Source organism: Microcaecilia unicolor, chromosome 8, assembly GCF_901765095.1.
Source record: "Microcaecilia unicolor chromosome 8, aMicUni1.1, whole genome shotgun sequence".
NCBI lineage: Eukaryota > Metazoa > Chordata > Amphibia > Gymnophiona > Siphonopidae > Microcaecilia > Microcaecilia unicolor.
The window spans coordinates 150,720,992-150,742,705 of record NC_044038.1 but is presented as its reverse complement, the minus strand read 5'-3'; positions in this window follow the sequence as shown (position 1 = coordinate 150,742,705).

Genomic DNA, 21,714 nt, shown 5'->3' with positions numbered 1-21,714 from the left:
TCAGCGTATTATCTACAACGACACCTAGATCTTTTTCTTGAGTGTTGATCCCCAAGGTGGACACTAGCATCAGGTAACTATGATTTGGATTATTCTTTCCAATGTGCATCACCTTGCATTTGTCTCTCAGAACTTCTCAGAAGAATTCCAGAAGAGTAGAGGGTGCCATCTGGATAATTTGTATCATTGGTATGAGAACAGACAAAATGAGACATAGCCTGCAAATGTATACCTCTTCCTGAATGCCTGTAGTTGGGACCTGGAATAAGTCTAGCTAATGCTGTACATTACATGGGACCCAGAATGCATAGAAGTGGGAACCTACATCAATGTCAAAACCTTTTAAAAGCACAGACATCCAGTATATTCTGTGTTGCTGGGTTTCACACCTTTAATCATTTAATTTCTTGATGAAAACATAAGACTGCTCTAAAATACTCTTGTAAGACCTCTGGAAGTTGAATAGCATGGAATAAGCATGACAGTGAGATCTACATTTATAATTGCTTTCTGCAAGGGTCATACGACTATTCCAGTGCTCTTCCAGATAGCATGACATCAGTTTTTCAGCAGTTTGACTTCCAATCATATGCTATTTTGCTCAGTTATTATGCCATAATGGATATGTTAGGTTGTCATAACCATGGTAAATAAGAAGATTTGGGCTGTAGCATTAAGGGTGATCATGTGATGTGGGTAACAAGACAGCTTCTTGCCAAACTATGCATTTTCTGCTGACCAAGCCAATTGACTGATTGAAATGATTTCTCTGGACTTTGCATGTCACAGGTTTTTAAAATCTCCATTACTAAGTCCTCTTTCTTCTGTGCTTGTATTTTTAGACTGTATCTGGAGGAAATGGTTATTGTCTACAGCATTCAAGTAGATCAGTGTCAAGACCATGGACAAGTCCTTCGGGCAGTATTCCAAAACCTGAGTTACTTTTCACTTCTGTGTTCCTTGAGGCTTCATTTAGAAGTTTGTGCGCTGCTCGTCTGAGGGATGTGGCTGACTTAATGTCTTCTTCATGTGCACATTTTATAGCTTTAAAATAAGGCAGCAGCATAAATAATTCTTGGTTAAGGACCATGGACAGCTCTGTGATTGCTGTGCTAGTTCTTGATATGATAGGGAATAATGAAACATATCAGTATTCCTAAAAATGCTGCTTGGTGGGTACTGGAAGTGAGAGTCTGAATAACAGCAGCAGCTGCTGTCTTGTGGAGGGGCATAATCGAAAGGGACACCCAAGTTTTGCTGAGGACGTCCTTGCAAAATGCCCTGGTGGAGGGGCGGGGAAATCCGTATTATCGAAACAAGATGGATGTCCATCTTTTGTTTCGATACTACGGTTGGGGATGCGCAAATCCTGAAATTTAGGTCGTTCTTATAGATGGTCGTCCCTAGACTTGGTTGTTTCTGATTTTCGGCAATAATGGAAACCAAGGACGCCCATCTCAGAAATGACCAAATGCAAGCCCTTTGGTCATGGGAGAAGCTAGCATTCGTAGTGCACTGGTCCCCCTGACATGCCAGGACACCAACCGGGCACCCTAGGGGGCACTGCAGTGGACTTCATAAATTGCTACCAGGTATGTAGCTCCCTTACCTTCTGTGCTGAGCCCCCCAAATCCCCCCTAAAACCCACTACCCACAACTGTACTCCACTATCATAGCCCTTAGGGGTGAAGTGGGGCACAGTAGGTTTGTGGTGGGTTTTGGAGGGCTCACATTTACCACCACAAGTGTAACAGGTAGGGTGGGGGATGGGCCTGGGTCTGCCTGCCTGAACTGCACTGCACTGCACCCACTAAAACTGCTCCAGGGACCTGCATACTGCTGTGATGGACCCGAGTATGACATTTGAGGCTGGCAAAAAATATTTTGAAAGATTTTTTTGAGGGTGGGAGGGGGTTAGTGACCACTGGGGGAGTAAGGGGAAGTGATCCTCGATTCCGGTGGTCATCTGATCAGTTCTGGCACCTTTTTGTGGCTTGGTCATAAGAAAAACAGGACCAGGTAAACTCGTACAAGTGCTCGTCAGGGACGCCCTTTTTTCCATTATGGGTCGAGGATGCCCATGTGTTAGGCACACCCAAGTCCCACCTTCGCTACGCCTCCGTCATGCCTCCATGAACTTTGGACATCTCCACAATGGAAAGCAGTTGGGGACGCCCAAAATCAGCTTTCGATTATGACAATTTGGGTGACCCTGTGAGGATGCCCATCTTCCGATTTGTGTCGAAAGATGGGCGTCCTTCTCTTTCGAAAATGAGACTGAGAGGCTCCCATCTGCTTAGAAGACAAACTAGTAGAGGAAGATTCAGCAGAAATCTTCTCTTTCAAACCTTCACTGCAATCCCTGATTGGGTGGTGTTTTATGCAGTAAGGGCACTGTCTACTTCTGTGCTGTTCTTTAAGCATTGGGGCTAAAGGGATATAAGATGAACTCGGGTATAAGATTTACATGCGATTTGCAGCCATCTTTGATGCAGGTGTTATTTCCCAAATTAATGCCTTCTGATTCAAGGAGTGAGAGGTCAGTGGGGGGGGGGGGGGGCAAAGTGGTGCAGCATGGGGAGGCAAGGAGGGACTGAGGTGCTGGACAGGTGGAGAAGAGAGATCCAATGAGGAGTGTGAGGAAGAAAAAGGCATGGAGAGGGAAGAGGTGCTGGACTTGGGAGGGGGGGGCAAGGAAAGAGAGAGGTCCAGGACCTGTGGGGAATGAAGGAAGAAGGAGAGGTGCTGGTCTTGCAAAGGGGAGACAGAACAGGAGTAAGGGAAGAGAGAGGAACACTTGCTGGACTTCGGGGGGGGGGGGGGGATGCAGAGGGAGAGATGCTGGCCAGGAGAGAGAGACAGGATGGTAGAAAGAGAGAGATGCCCTTTTTTTTTCCTTTATGGGTCGAGGACGTCCATGTGTTAGGCACGGCCAAGTCCCGCCTTCGCTACGCCTCCGACATGCCGCTGTGATCTTTGGTTGTCCCTGCGACAGAAAGCAGTTGGGGACGTCCAAAATCGGCTTTCGATTATACCGATTTGGATGACCCTGTGAGAAGGACACCCATCTTCACATTTGTGTCAAAAGATGGGCGTCCTTCTCTTTCGCAAATGAGCCTGTTAGTGACCTATAAGTTAAGTTGTCCTGGTGCTGTTGCCTGTTCCTATGTAATGGGCTAAACTGAAATGAGTTGTTAAAGCTTCAGTCCTGGCTACTGCCCATGTGAGTATCTCTCACATTCACTCATAATTCAATCATCTTTAAGCACTCTCTCTAAAAAGGAGAGGACATCTCACAATTACTTCATGCTTGGATCTGAAATGGTCCAGCAGCATGCAGAATGCTTCCATTATGAATGTATATGAAAGACACATCAACGAAAAGTAGCCAGGGTTAAATTCTTGATGATTGGTGGTACTTCTGAGAAGTTGTTGCAGCACCATTTTTTTTGCCATTACTGACAAGTTACTCAGTGGGAGAAGTTTGAAATGCTAGATGGGTTCCTGAAGAAGGGGAGTAATCCCAAAACATAGCTCTGTAGAACCCTGCTCACTTATAAACATTTCTTTGGATGTTACTTACACAAAGATAAGTTGACCTGTTGATTTTCATTTAGGCAGCAGCCATTTCTTTTGCCTGCATGCTTCTAATCAGTTGTGGACTTGAGGATTTACATAAACTGTTAATATTGTTAGGGCAGGACACACAGTTACATGCATGCTAGTAAATTCTATATATGGTGCTCAAGATTGCACACACACACACATTTAGGTGCATGCCCAATTTTCATGCACAATTTAATTGAATAAATAGCCAGTTAGTGCCAATAATTGGGCACTAATAATCAGTTATTGGTGTTAATTGGCAATAATTCAAATTTACATGTGCATCTTTGTAGTCAGTATTCTATAAAAATGCATACATAAATTTTATGCATGGATCTGAAAAGTGGGCATGGACACAAAAGAGGCATGGGTGGATCAGGAGCATTCCTAGAATTTACGCACAGTGTTATAGAATACGGCAGATCCCTGCCTAATTTAGGCATGAGGGTTTACACCAGGTTTCAGTTGGTGTAAATCTTCATGCCCAAAACTGGATGCAAATCCCAGCGCTAAGCTCTGTTCTATAAATAGTGCCAACTCACAGTGCCCTTTACAGGATAGTGCAGTGGTTCTAGAACCTGGATCTGGAGGCGCCCCAGCCAGCCAGGTTTTCAGGATATTATTATTATTATTATTAGCATTTGTATAGCGCTACCAGATGCATGCAGTGCTGAACATCTGACACAAAGAGACAGTCCCTGCTCAAAAGAGCTTACAATCTAAATAATACAGACAGTCAAGACGGTTACGGGTGATGAGAAGTAATAGGTGATAAAGAGTAATGGGTGAGAAGGAAGGAAGGGACAAGGGGAGGGCAATTGAGTAGTAGCTAGGAACTAAAAGCAGCAGTGAAAAGGTGGGTTTTCAGCATAGATTTGAAAATAGGTAGAGATGGAGCTAGACGTATAGGTTCAGGAAGTCTATTCCAGGCATAAGGTGCCGCGAGAGAAAAGGAACGAAGCCTGGAGTTAGCATATCTACAATGAATATTCATGAGAGAGATTTGCATGCAGTGGAGGCAGTGCATGCAGATCTCTCTCATGAATTTTCATTGTGGATATCCTGAAAACCTGACTGGATGGGGTGCCTCCAGGACCAGATTTGTGAATCACTGGAATAGTACTTAGCACTCATTTTTTTCAGTGCCCAAATTTACTGAATTTAGCTCATAATGGGATAAAAACAGTTGATTGTATGCTCTTTTGAAGGATGTATGTTATTTGCAAAGATGGTGCACTCTTATTTGCGGATGATTTAAATAGGTGCATTATCAGCTGTTCACTGTTTTGAAAGTGTTTACTCTCTTTGCAAATAGTGCTCACTGTTTTGAAGAGTGCACACTATTATTGGCAAATGGAAAACATGAAATGTCCAACAACAACATGCAACATTTATTCCTGCTTGTATTTTAGACCAGGCTTTACATCAGCAGATCCTATATGAACAGACTAACATAAAAATCAAAGTCCCAGAGGAGATATTTATCATCATTCAGTACCCCAATTGTAGGCTTGCATAAATAGCAAAGTCTTGAGCTCTCTTTTAAACTCATAATATTTCTAACTTATTCCAATAAGCTGGACCAGCAATATAAAAAAATCTTACTTCTGTACTCATCAGAACGTATTACATGATGAGAGGAAATATCAAATAACTTCTGAGATGCTAATCTTAATGACCGATTTTGGCTGGTATACATGAAATCTTGTTGCCAGGGATGAGACCCCTGAAGCCGAGTGGGGGGGCTGAGAGTGTTGGGGGTGGGCAGGGCCAGGAGGAGTTGGCATCACTGTACTGCAAAATGTTTGCAGGTGTCCATTATTTAAATAGTAATAGGCACTATCCCCATCTTAATTTACATTTTAGATTGTAGGTTGCTTACTATAAGGTTTTAAAACAATTATTTCAGTAAAACACCCCAAGAAGTTCTTTGATTTCACAGTGGAATGATGAAACTGCCATTACACTTAACAGAGCAGCCCCATATAGGAATCAGAGGTAGGGGATTATGCCAGCCAATTAATAATTTGAAGGGTCGCAAGTAGGGTGCCTCCTCGCCACTTGATCCTAAATACAAGGGAATTCACCCATGTAGGTTGAGAAGTAAGACCAATGCTAGGCAGACTTCTATGGCCTGAGTCTTGTAATGGCAAAGATGGATCAGGATCAAGGCTGGAGTGGTCTTCATCAGCAACTCTAATAGTTGGGAAGTAGGACCAGTGCCAGGCAGACATCTACAGTCTATGCCCCAAGAGATTCATTATGCATATATCACATGTTATGTTATATGTTATGTTATGTTATACAGGACTTATTATCTGCAAATACCAAAGCGGATCACAGATCAAGAATTATGAGGCATAACCCCCAAAATTACATACCATCATAAATGAAACAACATGATCATAATTATGAAAAAACACATCATAATACACTTAATCAATCCAGAAATTTGTGAAACAAGGTCATTTTCAGAACTTTACGAAATACCAGGTAATTCCTAAGCATACGCATTTCTAAAGGTAAAGAATTCCATAAAGAAGCAACAAGATAATAAAGAGAGGAATTAAACAACTTCTTAAATGGAAAATTTGTAACATGCGATCACGAGTTTTCCTATTAATGGTCAAATTGCCATAAAGGAACTGCACAAGATCACAAAAGTACAATGGTGCAGTGCCATAAATGATCTTAAACACAAATATAAATAATTTAAACCTGGTCCTAGCTTCAACCGGTAACCAATGCAACCTAACCTGATTGCAGGTGCTGCATATCTCTACGGGGAGGGGGAGAATCATAAAGTTGATATTAGCAAATAATGATGCTAGTGGTGGGGGAGGGGAAGACATTCTTAGGGTTGACAGCAACAGTATCACGGTATTATGTTCCAAGATTGCATCATATAATTGCCTATATAAGTTTGCAAGGCAAGTTGCTGACTATTGTGCAGAGTGCCAGATACAAGTCTGGCAACCTTGTTGGGCAGACTGGGTGGACCAATCAGGTCTTATCTACCAACATTTACCATGTTACTATATGTGTGACTGCACAAGAGGAGAGCTCTATATAGATCTGGAGTACGAGCTGAAAAAACACATGGCTAGCCCTGCTTTCCCCTCTTAGTTTTAATGAGAAATGAGGATCTCACTGCAACACAGCTCCTGGAAATTAGGTGGGAAGTACAGTGAGAGTAAATAGATGCATGCTCATCAGAAAACAGATTCGCTCTGTTTATATAATGTGACTGATGGTGCTCAAAACTGAAATTCAGCTGCAAAAAAACAATATAATGATCTTAGTATCCGCAACTATGTTCAGTGAAGTATGCAAACCTGTCCTCGGATTTTATAAACAGCACTAATCTATTTACTAATAATTTAGGAATTATTGCAAACATTAAAGGATTTTAGATTGCAAAAATATTCCTGGTGACATGATGGTTTGCATAATACTCCTCATTATCAATGAATGATCACTTAAAGGGTTGTGGATGGATCTGATATATCACCTTTCTGTGGTACAGCCAAAGCAGTTTACATTGATTATATGTAACACTTCTGGACTATCATAGCACCGATATCATCAGCTGAAAACTATGGTAATGATACATGGATACATCTAATCGTCTTTCAAAACGCAGACTGGGCTGGCCTAGGTGCTCAGGTGACATGTGGAAGGTCCCTAGCTTCATTCCATAGTTGGGCCTTCCATTCTTTGGGTGAGCTGGGGGGAGGGGGGATGCTGTGGTAGTGATGTTCACAGCCCCTCATAGGGGAGAGAGTTACGGTTATTGTTTAAGTGTGGTCAGACACAAGAGTAGCGGTTCGCACTGCTGTTTCAGCAGTATACTGCGTTGGTGTTTTGGTATCGATATTGCTTTTAGAGCAACTTAAACTGCAGTCCAGGCAGAACACAACCTTGGCGGTTTTTGGGACTGATAGTCTTTATAAAGACTTTATCCACTCTTAGCACTTTTTGTGAAGCATCATTTGGGTTCTAACATATATATACATATTCCTGAGGTAGGCACTTTTGCTGAAACACGGTGCTGTTTTTAACATCATCTAATTTATGGAATAAAGTGTATATGACATCTTCCATCTCCCTGGTATCATTGGAAAAGTTTTGTTCATCACGCTACTCCTCTGTCTGACCTGTTTCTTTCATAGTGGATCTTGTTCCTCCATCTCAGTGGTTGACCTCTACATTGTTTAAGCGTGACACCTGCAGGCTGGATTCAGGGTCCATGACTGCAGGGTTCTGGAAGGACCGAGGCCTGCATCATCACTTCAATGACTGGACTAGTTATTGAGGTGAGGGGGATATGAAATAGGAGAAAACCCCCTGGATAGTTGCATTTATAGGTTCATGGTGCCAGATCCCAGCCCTGGTTGTGATTGAGCTAGAGGTACAAAAGAACTGGAGGATATTGATAGATCCTAAAAAAAAAAAAAGGAGAAAGGGTAGATTATATCAGGAATGCTGCTATTCACCCCATCCCCTATGTATCATGACATATGAAAGAAACCTAATTAACCTAATTCAAAGTCGTTAAATTGCGGGAGGTTTGTGAAAAATTACAAGAGGACCTTACGAGACTGGGAGACTGGGCATCTCAATGGCAGATGATGTTTAATGTGAGCAAATGCAAAGTGATGCATGTGGGAAAAAGGAACCCGAATTGTGGCAACATCATGCAAGGTTCCACGTTAGGAGTCACGGACCAAGAAAGGGATCTAAGTGTCATCGTTGATGATACGTTGAAACCTTCTGCTCAATGTGCTGTGGCGGCTAAGAAAGCAAATAGAATGTTAGGTATTATTAGGAAAGGAATGGAAAACAAAAATGAGGATGTTATAATGCCTGTGTATTGCTCCATGGTGCGACCGCACGTCGAATATTGTGTTCAATTCTGGTCGCCGCATCTCAAAAAAGATATAGTGGAATTAGAAAAGGTGCAGAGAAGGGCGATGAAAGTGATAAAGGGGATGGGACGACTTCCCTATGAGGAAAGGCTAAAGTGGCTAGGGTTCTTCAGCTTGGAGAAAAGGCAGCTGAGGGGAGATAAGATAGAGGTCTATAAAATAATGAGTGGAGTTGAACGGGTAGATGTGAAGCGTCTGTTTATGCTTTCCAAAAATACTAGGACTAGGGGGCATGCGATGAAGCTACAATGTAGTACATTTAAAACAATTGGAGAACATTTTTCTTCACTCAACGTGTAATTAAACTCTGGAATTTGTTGCCAGAGAATGTGGTAAAGGCGGTTACCTTAGCGGAGTTTTAAAAAGGTTTGGACGGCTTCCTAAAGGAAAAGTCCATAGACCATTATTAAATGGACTTGGGGAAAATGCACTATTTCTGGGATAAGCAGTATAAAATGTTTTGTACTTTTTTGGGATCTTGCCAGGTATTTGTGACCTGGATTGGCCACTGTTGGAAACAGGATGCTGGGCTTGATGGACCTTTGGTCTTTCCCAGTAGGGCAATACTTATGTACTTATGTACCACCTCCTGGAATGCAGATGTGGCTTGTGATTATTTCATACCACTTGCTGCAGCCTAGCTCTTAATTAGATTATTCTAAGACTAACATCTGGCAAGCTGAAGATTTTGCTGCATACTTTCAAGGGATGTGGGTTTGATTCTCACTGTTTTATTCCCCTGCCATAGCAGTTGAAATGTGCTAGGAAGGTGTGTGTGACATGCTAGGCAGTTTTGTCTTGGTCACTGGAGGATGCTGTCCAAAGGACTTCCCCTCTTCCACCTTCATTTCCATGTAATTTTATAGGTTGGGGGTTAGTAGCAACACATTCTAGTAGATATGAGGGTTGTGGACACACTGTGACAAGAGTAGCTGCATATTCAGGCCTTGTTTGGTCCCTCGTGCACTGGATTAGGGTGGGCTCCTCTCGCCTGATGCACCTGTACCGGTGCCAGAGCGACTCAAGGACCCGGTGTATTCCAAAGCATCTGCAAAACACAAGTTGGTGGAGACAGGGTTCAGGTGATGGGACTTCTTGGTATAATTTTTGACTACATGTTGTGTAATGCTCCTCACATAGCCTGTGACAGATGGAAACAGGCAGACTGGGAGGGGGCTGAGGGGGTTGGTATGCTGTGTGAGCTGAGGTGGCCATGGGGACAAAGGGTGGACTGGTGGCCTTTCTGTGGAGCATGGGGATGGGAAGTGGAGTAAAGCAGGTGTACTTTTGGGTTGTTCAATGCACTTTAGAGAGCTGCTGGGGGGAAGGGACAGGGAATAGTAGGAAGGCGGAGGAGTAAACTGAACCTTCAGTAGCAAATCACCCTATGTAGTGTTGAAGGCCTAAACACCCAAGTCTTTATGGCTGGTTTATATTTTTTAAATGAGGATTCAGTTCTGATTTTGTGAGGGAGGGAATTCCAACAGAAAGGTGGAACAAAATAAAATGCAAAGTGTCTAGTGGATTCGAGAAGGGCTTGTTTAGGGTTAGGAAGGACCAAGCAATAGTTATTGAGGGGGTCTTTCACTAAGCTGCAGTAGTGTTTTTAGCTCGTGGTAGAAATCATCTGGTGGCAGACACTGAGACATCCATTGGAATATAATGGGCATCTTGGCATTTACTGCCAGCTGTATTCTACTGCGAGCTAAAAATGCTACTGCAGCTTAGTAAAAGACCCCCTTAGGGATCAGAGCAAACACAAGGGTGAATAAGTATCATGGAACACCCATCCAAAAAGCTTTGTCAATAAATTTCAATAGTATAGCTCAGTGGTGTAGCTAAGTGGGCCACAGGGGCCTGGGCCCCTGTAGATTTGGCCCTGGACCGCCCTGCCAATGACCCTCTTGACCCCCCTCCTGCCGCCAACCCTCCCCTGCCACCGCCGTGGGCTACCTTTGCTGGCGGGGGACCCCAACCCCCGCCAGCTGAGGTCCTCTTCTTCCCGCACAAGGCTTTGTTCTGTTTCTGACATCCTGCATGTACAACATGCAGGACGTCAGAAACAGAACAAAGTCTTGCACGGGAAGAAGAGGACCTCGGCTGGCGGGGGTTGGGGTCGCCCGCCAGCAAAGGTAGGCGACAACGGCGGCGGTGTGGGGTGTGTTGGTAGTGGGAGGGGGGTCGAGAGGGTCGTCTGTAGGGGGGGGTTCAAAGTTATTGGTGGTGGTGGTGGTGGTGGCGGGGGGGGGGGGTCGGCAATGGCGGGGGGAGGTCGGCAATGGCAGCGGGGGGGGGGGGGGGTTCGGCAGTGCCGGGGGGGAGGGCTAAAATGTGCCCCCTTACCTCGGGCTCTGGACCCCCCTCCTGCCGAAGTCTGGCTAAGCCTCTGTGCACTATTCTGTAAAATGGCTTTAGCGCATAGCTGTACTATTGCCATTTATGACTGTACATGTGCTGGTGTATTTGGCACCTTTATAGAATTATGTTGCAGTGAGAAAAAGGAAGGAGAATTATATGGTATTATATAGAAAATGAAAAAAATAAATGATGACACAACCCCTCCTTTTTCCTTCTTCATACACCCACGCATCTGCCTCCCCCCAAACCCCAAATCATTAAAATCGCAAAAGGTCAGTTAGCACAAGCCTTGCTCAAATTACACAGAAGCAGATGCAGATATGCATGCTTTAAACAGAATTACCCTTGCCAAAGGTTTTCCTCTAGCCTACCCTTAATTGCACAGAAACTGGAGATCCTGCAGTAGGGAAAAAAGCCTGACATAGCAGCTTGGGAATGCAGGGTGACACTAATTGATGTCCACTGCTCTGTACTGACTGTCATAGCTCTTCATTTCCAGGTTTACCTGACAAGATCCAGGCCAAGAGAAGGCTGTCTGATAGCGAAGCAGCCAAAACTGCCTTATGCTAATCAGTGCCAGGAAACAGACTGTCATTTTCAATCACCCCAATAAATCGTGAACTTTAGAAAAAAAGAAGAGGTCACAAACCTGACATCTTGTTTGCTTTAACTACATCCATTTAATGGTGTCCTAGAGGCTCTTGGAGAGAGACCGTCCAGGGCACCTGCCTTGTTGGACAAATGACAATTATTGCTCTGCACTGATAGTATCGGTCTTGGCTGGCCAGCTAAATGTTTCGGATTTAATTTCTAAAAACTCTTTGTTTTGTTTTCTGATTAAAAATTTATTGGTGCCTGGAGAGAGTTTTAGCTCATCTGCTGAAAAGTTGTATGTCATTTTTTTGTAATGTAAAAAGAACCTCACAAAGAGCTCCAATTATATAAAACTGAATCAACATAATATATCATTCCATTAATGCTGATGGCTTAATTAATGAGATGCAGACATTTAGAAGCAGGAACATTGACAAACTTCCTTCTGCCTGTCTAGCTAATTCTCAGATCTGCAGGCGTACACAAGTAACTGGGGATCCGAGATATGCTTCTTAACCTAAAAGCACCACATGTCTGAATCAGCCTCTGCTTTTGCACCTTCCAAACCAGGAATGGGTAACCATAACTCTCGAGGACCACAAGCCAGTCAGGTTTTCAAGATTTATACAATGAATATGCATGAAATAGATTTGCATACAATGGAAGCAGTACATGCAAATCAATCTCATGCATATTAATTGCAAAAATCTTGAAACCTCAATCGGGTTTTCACCCTCGAGGACCATGATGGCCCACCCCTGTTCCAAACCAAGCAGAATTCCCACTCCAGACCTGAGAAATCCCTATGTAGCTATGGACATTTTCTGTAGAAAGTTATTCAATGTCTTCACTGAATAAAAACATCACATCACTAAAAGGCTCATTTTCGAAAGAGAAGGACACCCATCTTTCGACACAAATGGGAAGATGGGCGTCCTTCTCACAGGGTCGTCCAAATCAGTACAATCGAAAGCCGATTTTGGACGTCCCCATCTGCTTTCTGTCGCAAGGACAACCAAAGTTCACAGGGGCGTGTCGGAGGCGTAGCGAAGGCGGGACTTGGGCATGCCTAACACATGGATGTCCTCGACCCATAATGGAAAAAAAAGGGCATCCCTGACGAGCACTTGGATGACTTTACCTGGTCCTGTTTTTCTTACAACCAAGGCACAAAAAGGTGCCCGAACTCACTTCCCCTTACTCCCCCAGTGGTCACCAACCCCCTCCCACCCTAAAAAAATCTTTCAAAATATTTTGTGCCAGCCTCTATGCCAGCCTCAAATGTCATACTCAGGTCCATCACAGCAGTATGGAGGTCCCTGTAGCAGTTTTAGTGGGTGCAGTGCACTTCAGGCAGGCGGACCCAGGCCCATCCCCCCCTACCACTTGTGGTGGTAAATGTGAGCCCTCCAAAACCCACCACAAACCCACTGTACCCACATCTAGGTGCCCCCTTAAGGGCTATGGTAGTGGGTATACAGTTGTGGGGAGTGGGTTTTGGGGGGGGGGTTGGGTGGCTCAGTACACAAGGTAAGGGAGCTATGTACCTGGGAGCAATTTATGAAGTCCACTGCAGTGCCCCCTAGGGTGCCTGATTGGTGTCTTGGAATGTCAGTGGGACCAGTGGACTATGAATGCTGGCTCCTCCCATGACCAAAGGGCTTGCATTTGGTCATTTCTGAGATGGGCATCCTTGGTTTCCATTATTGCCGAAAATCAGAAATGACCAAGTCTAGGGATGACCATCTCTAAGGATGACCTAAATTTCAAGATTTGGGCATCCCTGACCATATTATCGAAACAAAAGATGGATGTCCATCTTGTTTCGATAATATGGGTTTCCCTGCCCCTCCATCGGGACATTTTGCGAGGACGTCCTCAGCAAAACTTGGGTGTCCCTTTCGATCATGCCCCTCCACGACTCATAAAATTTTTTTTAATGTGGGATTATAGTTAGCTTATATAATAGTGATGCAGGAGTTGAGGACTCAAGTGTAGCAAACAGACCAGTTTTTCATGATATTTCTAAAGAGTATGCATAGCCACACTATAAATCAAGGTTAACTCTCAATAACTAGTTGTATCAATATAATATCCAAAATTATCAACAACTGTATATAGTATCAAACAAATATTTTTATTCTGACTGTTAAATAATAACTATAAATTTACTTATACAATATATCACATTGTTATAAAATATAGATCAATTCATCCCACACACACACACTCATCCACATACTCATATAACAAGACTATTATCTCAGTGGCTATCAAAAATATTTTTCTTACTGAATACCAGACAGTTATGACATTATATACTTCTCCAATCTCAGTAATAGAATCATTCGGTCTCCTGATCATCAAAATTGTCCATTGAATCTGTATTTGAAGATTTCAATGTCATATGTTCCATCAAAGTTGGAAAATCATGTCTTCATCCAAAGTTGATCTTGAAGATCCTCAGAATACCAATTATATATGGATAGAACGTCTCTGTTCACGAAACCTTCGCCACCCCGTCAAGGTAAAACCTCCACTTTCCAGATAATGTCAATTGTTAATTTTCAATTGATGAAATCCCAAAAAGGATGATTATACACTGAATAATCGAATAACCACAAAAGGACCCGACATGATCATGTTTCGCTATCATTGAAATCAACAAAAAGATCAACCAAAGCTTCCAAATCATGCACACATGGGCGGATGCATTCCAACTAAAACTTAACGCATAAAAAACACAATGTCTTGTACTTACCTCACAACATAACACAAAAACTTCTCCACCATAACCACACCATACTGTTCTCTTCCTATCTCACAAAACTTGAAAATTCTTGGAGTTACGATCGATCGAAACCTCACTCTTGATACCCACGCGAAGACAACGACAAAAAAGATGTTCAACTCCATGTGGAAATTCAAAAGAGTAAAACCTTTCTTCCCGAGATACATCTTCCGTACCTTAGTCCAGTCGATGGTAATAAGTTATCTAGACTACTGTAATGCACTATACGCTGGCTGCAAAGAACAGACTATCAAAAAACTCCAAACAGCCCAGAAAATGGCTGCCAGACTCATATTTGGAAAAACTAAATATGAAAGTGCAAAACCCCTAAGAAAGAAACTTCACTGGCTCCCACTTAAGGAACGCATTGCGTTCAAGATCTGCACGATTGTACACAAAATCATTCACGCAGACGCCCCTATCTACATGCTAAACCTTGTGGACCTACTTCCCAGAAATGCAACATGATCATCCCGCAGATTTCTCAATCTGCACTTCCCTAGCTGTAAAGGACTAAAATACAAGCTGATGCACGCCACCACCTTCTCTTACATGAGCACGTAGATATGGAATGCACTACCTACAGACCTGAAAACAATTGAAGAAATAACCATCTTTCGCAATTCTCTGAAGACATACTTCTTCAACAAGGCCTACAAAGAGAATCCATAGCTTCACCAATCCACCACACCAACCCAATCAGTTACGAAAGTCAACCTCAATACCTACCCTTCAATACATCCCTTCGTTCTTCCCTTACTCAATCTCTGCACCTTACTAATTCTATCTGACGTCCTGGAATGTTAATGTCATAACAAAACTATGTAAGCCACATTGAGCCTGCAAATAGGTGGGAGAATGTGGGATACAAATGCAATAAATAAATAAAATTAAGCGTCTTCAGGGATCTTGTGTTTTGCCAGCTCTTCAAGATGGTTGGATACTCAACAATCTGCAGTATGCCGGTGAGGCTGCCCCTAAGGACGCTCACCATAACGCTCCTTAGTGGCAGCCTCACCGGCAGGTCCCTGGAGCAGTTTTTAGTGGGTACAGTGCACTTCAGGCAGGTGGACCCAGGCCCATCCCCCCTACCTGTTACACTTGTTGTGATAAATGGGAGCCCTCCAAATCCCCCCCAAAACCTACTGTACCCACATGTAGGTGCCCCCCTTCACCCCTTAGGGCTATGCTAGTGTTGTACAGTTGTGGGGAGTGGGTTTTGGGGGGCTCAGCACACAAGGTAAGGGAGCTATGCACCGGTAGCAATTTTTGAAGTGCATGTCAGGGGGACCAATGCACTACAAATCCTGGCTCCTCCCACAACCAAATACTTTGGATTTGGCCGGGTTTGAGATGGCCGGCATTGGTTTCCATTATCGGCGAAAACTGATGCCGTTCATCTCAAACCTGGCCATCTCTGACATTTGGCCGGCCCCAACCGTATTATCAAAATGAAAGATGGCCAGCCATCTTTTTCGATAATATGGTTCGGGACCGCTGTTTGCGGCGCCGGCCATATAAATGGCCGGCGCCATTTGATTATTCCCCTCCACATCACCTAGACTACTGCAATGGAAACTATGCAGGATGCAAACAGCAAATCATTAAGAAACTCCAAACGGCCCAAAACACCACAGCAAGACTTCTATTTGGAAAAACGAGATTCGAAAGCGCCAAACCCTTATGAGAAAAACTACACTGGCTCCCAAAGAACGAATTGCGTTCAAAATCTGCACCCTGGTTCATAAAATTATTCATGGTGAGGCCCCGGTATACATAGCAGACCTCATAGACTTACCAACCAGAAACACGAGAAGATCAACACGCACATACCTAAATATCCATTACCCAAGCTGCAAAGGTCTAAAATATAAATCAATCTATGCGTCCAGCTTCTCCTACATAAGCACGCAACTATGGAACGCACTACCAAACGTCATGAAAACAATGCACGACCTAACAAACTTCTGGAAATCATTAAAAACCAACTTGTTCAAGAAGGCATACCCTAACGATCTAACCTAAACGCCTGAACCCTGCAACACAATGAAACTAATACCAGAACTGGCCAAAACTTAACTCTTCCTCCTTGATTACCTAATGTGTTCTATCACTCATGAAATTTAACACAATACCACTCTGTATCTGTAATACTGGAATTGGCGATTGCCATCACGGTACAATGTAAGCCACATTGAGCCTGCAAATAGGAGGGAAAATGTGGGATACAAATGCAACAAATAAATAAATTAATGACACCATTATAATTTGGAATTACACATAGGAAGTGCAATGAGCATATTCCAGACAGAGTAGCGTAGTAGTTATAGCAGTAGGCTGTGAACCAGGGAAGCCAGAGTTCAAATCTAGAGATCTTAGCCAACTTTACTCTCCATGGCTATATTGAAAGCCCTTTGGAGCAGATAAATGCCCACTCTTTGCATTGCATTATCACCACAAAATGCTAACTTATCATCTAGAGAATATCTCATATTACATTTCCCAAGTTGTAAAAACGTAACCTACAAAATACTATCCATAAAGCTAGTACCAAACTCTGGAATTCATTACCCAAATATATCAGACACTCAGTTAATTGTATGTCATTTAGAAGTTTACTTATAGCCCACTTCTTTAGATCTGTGTTCAGCTAATATGAAAATAATTTTTTTTAAATAGTTGTATTCCTGTATTAATATTAATTGTCTTGTAATGCTTCTTCTTAATTTATGTAAGCAGCATTGAACCTGAGCTTTCTTGGGAAAATGTGGGGTAGAAATGTCATAATAAATAGATAATAAATAAAAATTGGGTTTAGAAAGGTGAATACTACCTACCCTTAAAACTTAAAACAAGATGTTTTTTTTATCTTCATGTGTTTGCACAGTCGACAAGTTACACTATTTTTGGCTGTGCATAAAAATCTGGTTAATTTTGCTGGGTTCTATTAATTTACTTACCAGTTGTTAAATAGCAAAATGCTATTACTCCTCCAGTCTTCGGGGCACACCTAGCCAGTCAAGTTTTCAGGATACCCACAGAAATGCCAAGGGTGACCCATCTCAAAACTGGAGATTTTTCGTGTGCCCTAGCCATGGTTAAAATCAACTCTGGCAGATGTACATTCCAAAAATTAGTATATTCTAATCAATAAATAGAACATAAAACTCCTTTTTCTGTCTTTGTCATCTGGTCATTTTATTTTTCTAATCATGCTCTAATCATCTCTGGTTTATGCTTTCCTCTGTCTTCTATTAGCTCTCTTGCCAGGTCTCTTTGTCCAGTTGGCATTTCTTCTCTTTCCATGTTTTCCAACCATTTTCTCTCTTTGTTGCTATCTACCTTGACCAATATATCCCCTGTGTTTTCGCTCTTATCCTCCCACTATGTTGAGCATCCACTTTCTCTGTGTCTGTATGCCTGTCCTGTCCAGTATCACCTTTCCCCCCACTTTGTCTATCATCATCCCTCTGTGTCCCTATCCCCCCACCTGTCTGGCATCACTTCTCTGTGACTCTATCTCCACTCCTGTACAGCAACCCCCCCATGCCCCTATCCCCCCACCTTTCCGGCATCCCCTTTCTGTATCCCTACCCCCCCCACCTGCCCGACAAATGGACGATGCTTGGTGACATCACAATACAGTTGTGCAGCCTTTATACAGTAATTTAAGGCTCTAGCCCCAGAAGCTGTTCGTCAGTTCTCAGGATTCCTGATGTATGGATTTCTTTCTCCCAGTACTTGCACTCTTTTGCTTTTGAAACTGACAATTTCTAGCAGCTGAAACTTAATGGAGATTCATTCACCCATCATTTTGATGTCAGAGCTATAGTTAAATAGCTTTCTGGTCTCAGAATGATAGTAGAACAGCAAATGGATGCATGTTTATCTTTTCCTATAGTGAGGAGTGACACTCCTTATGCAATGAAGAAAATTAATAGGCTCCCCTGTAGGACAGTATTGCAGTAATGCAGTATGAGTGCCTCGCAGGTCTGGTGCCAAGAATTTCAAAGCCTGTTTTTCCTGTGTCGATGAATAGGCAGCTCTACTCTGTTGTCCTGATGAAAACTCTCAGGGCTTGATTCATCCAGATTTTAGACTTAGATATATTTCCAGCAGAAAGCTATTTATCAACTTCATAAAATAAAAATAATCACATCATATCTTTACAGCCAAGACTCAGAGGTATCAGGGATAGGCCAAAGCCAGATTGGTGGAGGCTTTTTCAGGTCCGTGCTGCTGTGATAAGTTTTGGCCCATGGTAGTGGCTTCATGTTAATAGAGGGCAGAAGTGGCATATGGTTGTTATCGCAAGTCAGGCTAGCATTCCATTTCGGTGTGAGAAGAAGTAACGCAGTAACATAGTAAATGATGACAGAGAAAGACCCAGGCAAACAGTAAGGTCAATAGACGAGTCTTCCAACACTCAAGATTCTCAAAAATGTGCTTTTATTGAAGAGTCAAAGGACCCGACACGGGACCATGTTTCAGCTTAATAAAACCTGTTTCAGGGGTCTTTTGTAGATAAGATTTAACAAATATTCTTCCAGATCAACAAACCACAGAGAATATCAGTGTAAATGCAAAATGCGCACTTGGGAAAAAGAACTGTCCCTGGCAGTAAGAGCGGGAACAGTAAAAGACTCGTGTATTGACCTTACTGTTTGCCTGTGTCTATGGACTCCGTAAGTTTCTTTTTGATTTCTCTACTTCAGTGGTTTTCTCTTCTTGATAGATAAAGACCAGACTGGTCAGTGGTTTTCTCTTCTTGATAGACAAAGACCAGCATGGTCTATAGGTAGTTATTGGGCCGGAGCCATTCAGGCTGGGCAGACACCACCGATGCTGGGAGAAGAGGGTGCCTGGAGGGAAGGGAATAGAGAAGGGGGAATAAGTGCCTGGAGTGTGGGGGAGAAGAAGGGAGCAAGAAGAGGAGAAAGTATCTGGATAGAGAAAGAGAACACAAGGAAAGGTAAAAGAAAAAAAAAGAAAAGAAAATATAGACAAAAGATTACAGAGCAAACAAAAGAAAAAAAATGCAAGATAAGCAAAACAAAAGTGAAAAGGTGAAAAAAAAGAAAAAAGAGATCAATCATAGTTCCTAAACTTTTATAACCACTTTCTCTAGGAACAGCTGCAGCAGCGGAAGCAGTAGAGATTTGAGCTGTATTGGAGCACCTGGAACAGCTACAGCCAAAGTGTAGTTAGCTACTGCCCCTGCTGTAGCCAAGAACCATTAAGGTGGTCCTGGGGGAAAAAGTTTGCCTACTCCTGCTATATACCTTGGGAAAACTAAAAAAATAAATAAATCCTGTTTTGGGTTCTTAGATCAGTCCTTACATTATATAATTTATTACAATATTCATGAGACTCATTATCTGTCTTCTGATATATAGAGCTATTATAATATCAACAGCATCTGGAATTAGGCATACAGAGGATAATTCCATAATAGAGCACCTACTAACAGTGCTGGATATGGTGTCTCTTTTAAACCTTTTTTCTTTATAGAATATTAGCACAAGTGGTCAAAAATGTGCATACATTTAAGGCATGAGCACTTTCACCAGCCCTATAGATAGATTGGAATTGTACACAGGGTTTTATATCTCTGGCAACTTTTCTCCTACCCTGATTGTAATAGTGATCAGAGAGGAAACTCTTCTCCTGCAACCAGTGATGTCACGGTAAAGTAAAAGTATGTTATTCTAGTAGAGCCTCTACCAGATAGATGTGTAACTTACAGAATAAGTTATACATGAATGTGGTGCCACATAGCTGTAAACACTTAAGTAAGCTAATGGCATAGGGATTGATATTCAGATCTCGAGAGTTAGTTGGGCTGCCTCCTGTGAATGGCGCTGAGCCCGGATATTCAATGCTGGGCTGTTTCCAGTGAACGGATTTAATATCCGGCAGGAGCGGACTGAGAGTACTCTGGACCCCTGGACACTGAGACTACTTTGGGCCCCCCAGCCATGCTGCTGCCGTACTGCCCCCGCCATGCTGCTGCTGCTGCTGCCCCCCTGCCATGCTGCTGCAGCCGCCACCAATGTTCCCACCCCTGCCGTTCTGTCCCCTCATCTTGAAGGGCCCTGGTGGTCTAGTGGCTCTGGCTTTTTCTACAGTGGGAATCTCGGCAACCATTTTGAAAACACAGTGGTGCAACCAGGGAGAATAGTGGCAGTGGTCACTAAACCACCAGGGCCCCATGGGAGCTTAAGTGTGCAACGGTGGGCAACCAGGCAGAGTTTCTGGGCCCCCTAAAGCCTCTAGGCCCTCGGGCACTGCCCGGATGCCCGAATGGTCAGTCCACCCCTGATATCTGGTTTATTTTTGGCCAGTTTAAACATAACTGGCCAAGCTGGTATTCAGCGCTGGCTGGTTAAGTTTAAACCTGCCAAAGATAGGCCTGCTATTTCAGCAACCCAATTTGGCCACCAAACTTAGCTGGCGATATGCTGAATATAACCAGTTATCCACTAAGTGCTAACTGGCAATATTCAGCGGTAGATAACCAGTGATCTCCCGCTCAATATTGCCTGATAGCCAGTTAAGTGCCATTTAACCAGCCAGGAACGCCCCCTGGATAGTTAAATTTAAATATTGGGCAGATAGTGTACACGATTGCCTTATTCCTGTATTCTATAAGGGCACTTACCCACATTAATGCCTGTATAGAATACTGCTTGGTGCAATCATTTTTGGTGCTAATTTCATGGTGCCCGGTTGGTGCCCCTTTATTGAATTGCCTCCATAGTATTTACTTATGTATCCATTCATTTATCAAAATTATTGACCACCTATCTAATACAGCTCCAGGCAGTTTGCAAGACACATGGCACTAATTAAACTATCAGTTAAAATATTCAGAACCCAGGCCAGGAGGACAGCTGTGGAGTCTGGTTTTCACTCACAGGGTGAATAGGCATTCTTGCTGTTGTTCTGTATGGTGTTACATGCATATGGATTTCCCATGTTAATTGTTTCTGGCATGTGCCAAAGTGATTACACAGCAGGATCTAGACAGAATTGTAAAAGTATTTTATTTATTTATTTATTTATTTATTTTATTGCATGTGTATCCCACATTTTCCCACCTATTTGCGGGCTCAGTGTGGCTTACAATACATTGTGAATGATGGAAATACAATGTGTTACAGTACAATTATTATGGGTTACATTATGAGGAGTTGTGGGAAGACAAAGTCAAGTCAAAACAACATTTAGAGCGTAGAAACTATGGAATGTTACAATGGGGAAAAGATAGGGCGCTAGAACAATAGCACGAAAACCTTAAGGTAAAGTAATTTTATATGTGGGTGGAGTATTCGGGGTAAGAGAATTTAGAAGAAAGTGTTTTGATGCATTTCTGTTAGTGTGTATGGACTTCATGTGTTTTGATCCTTGCAATAAATTTTCTCAAAGAGATAAGTC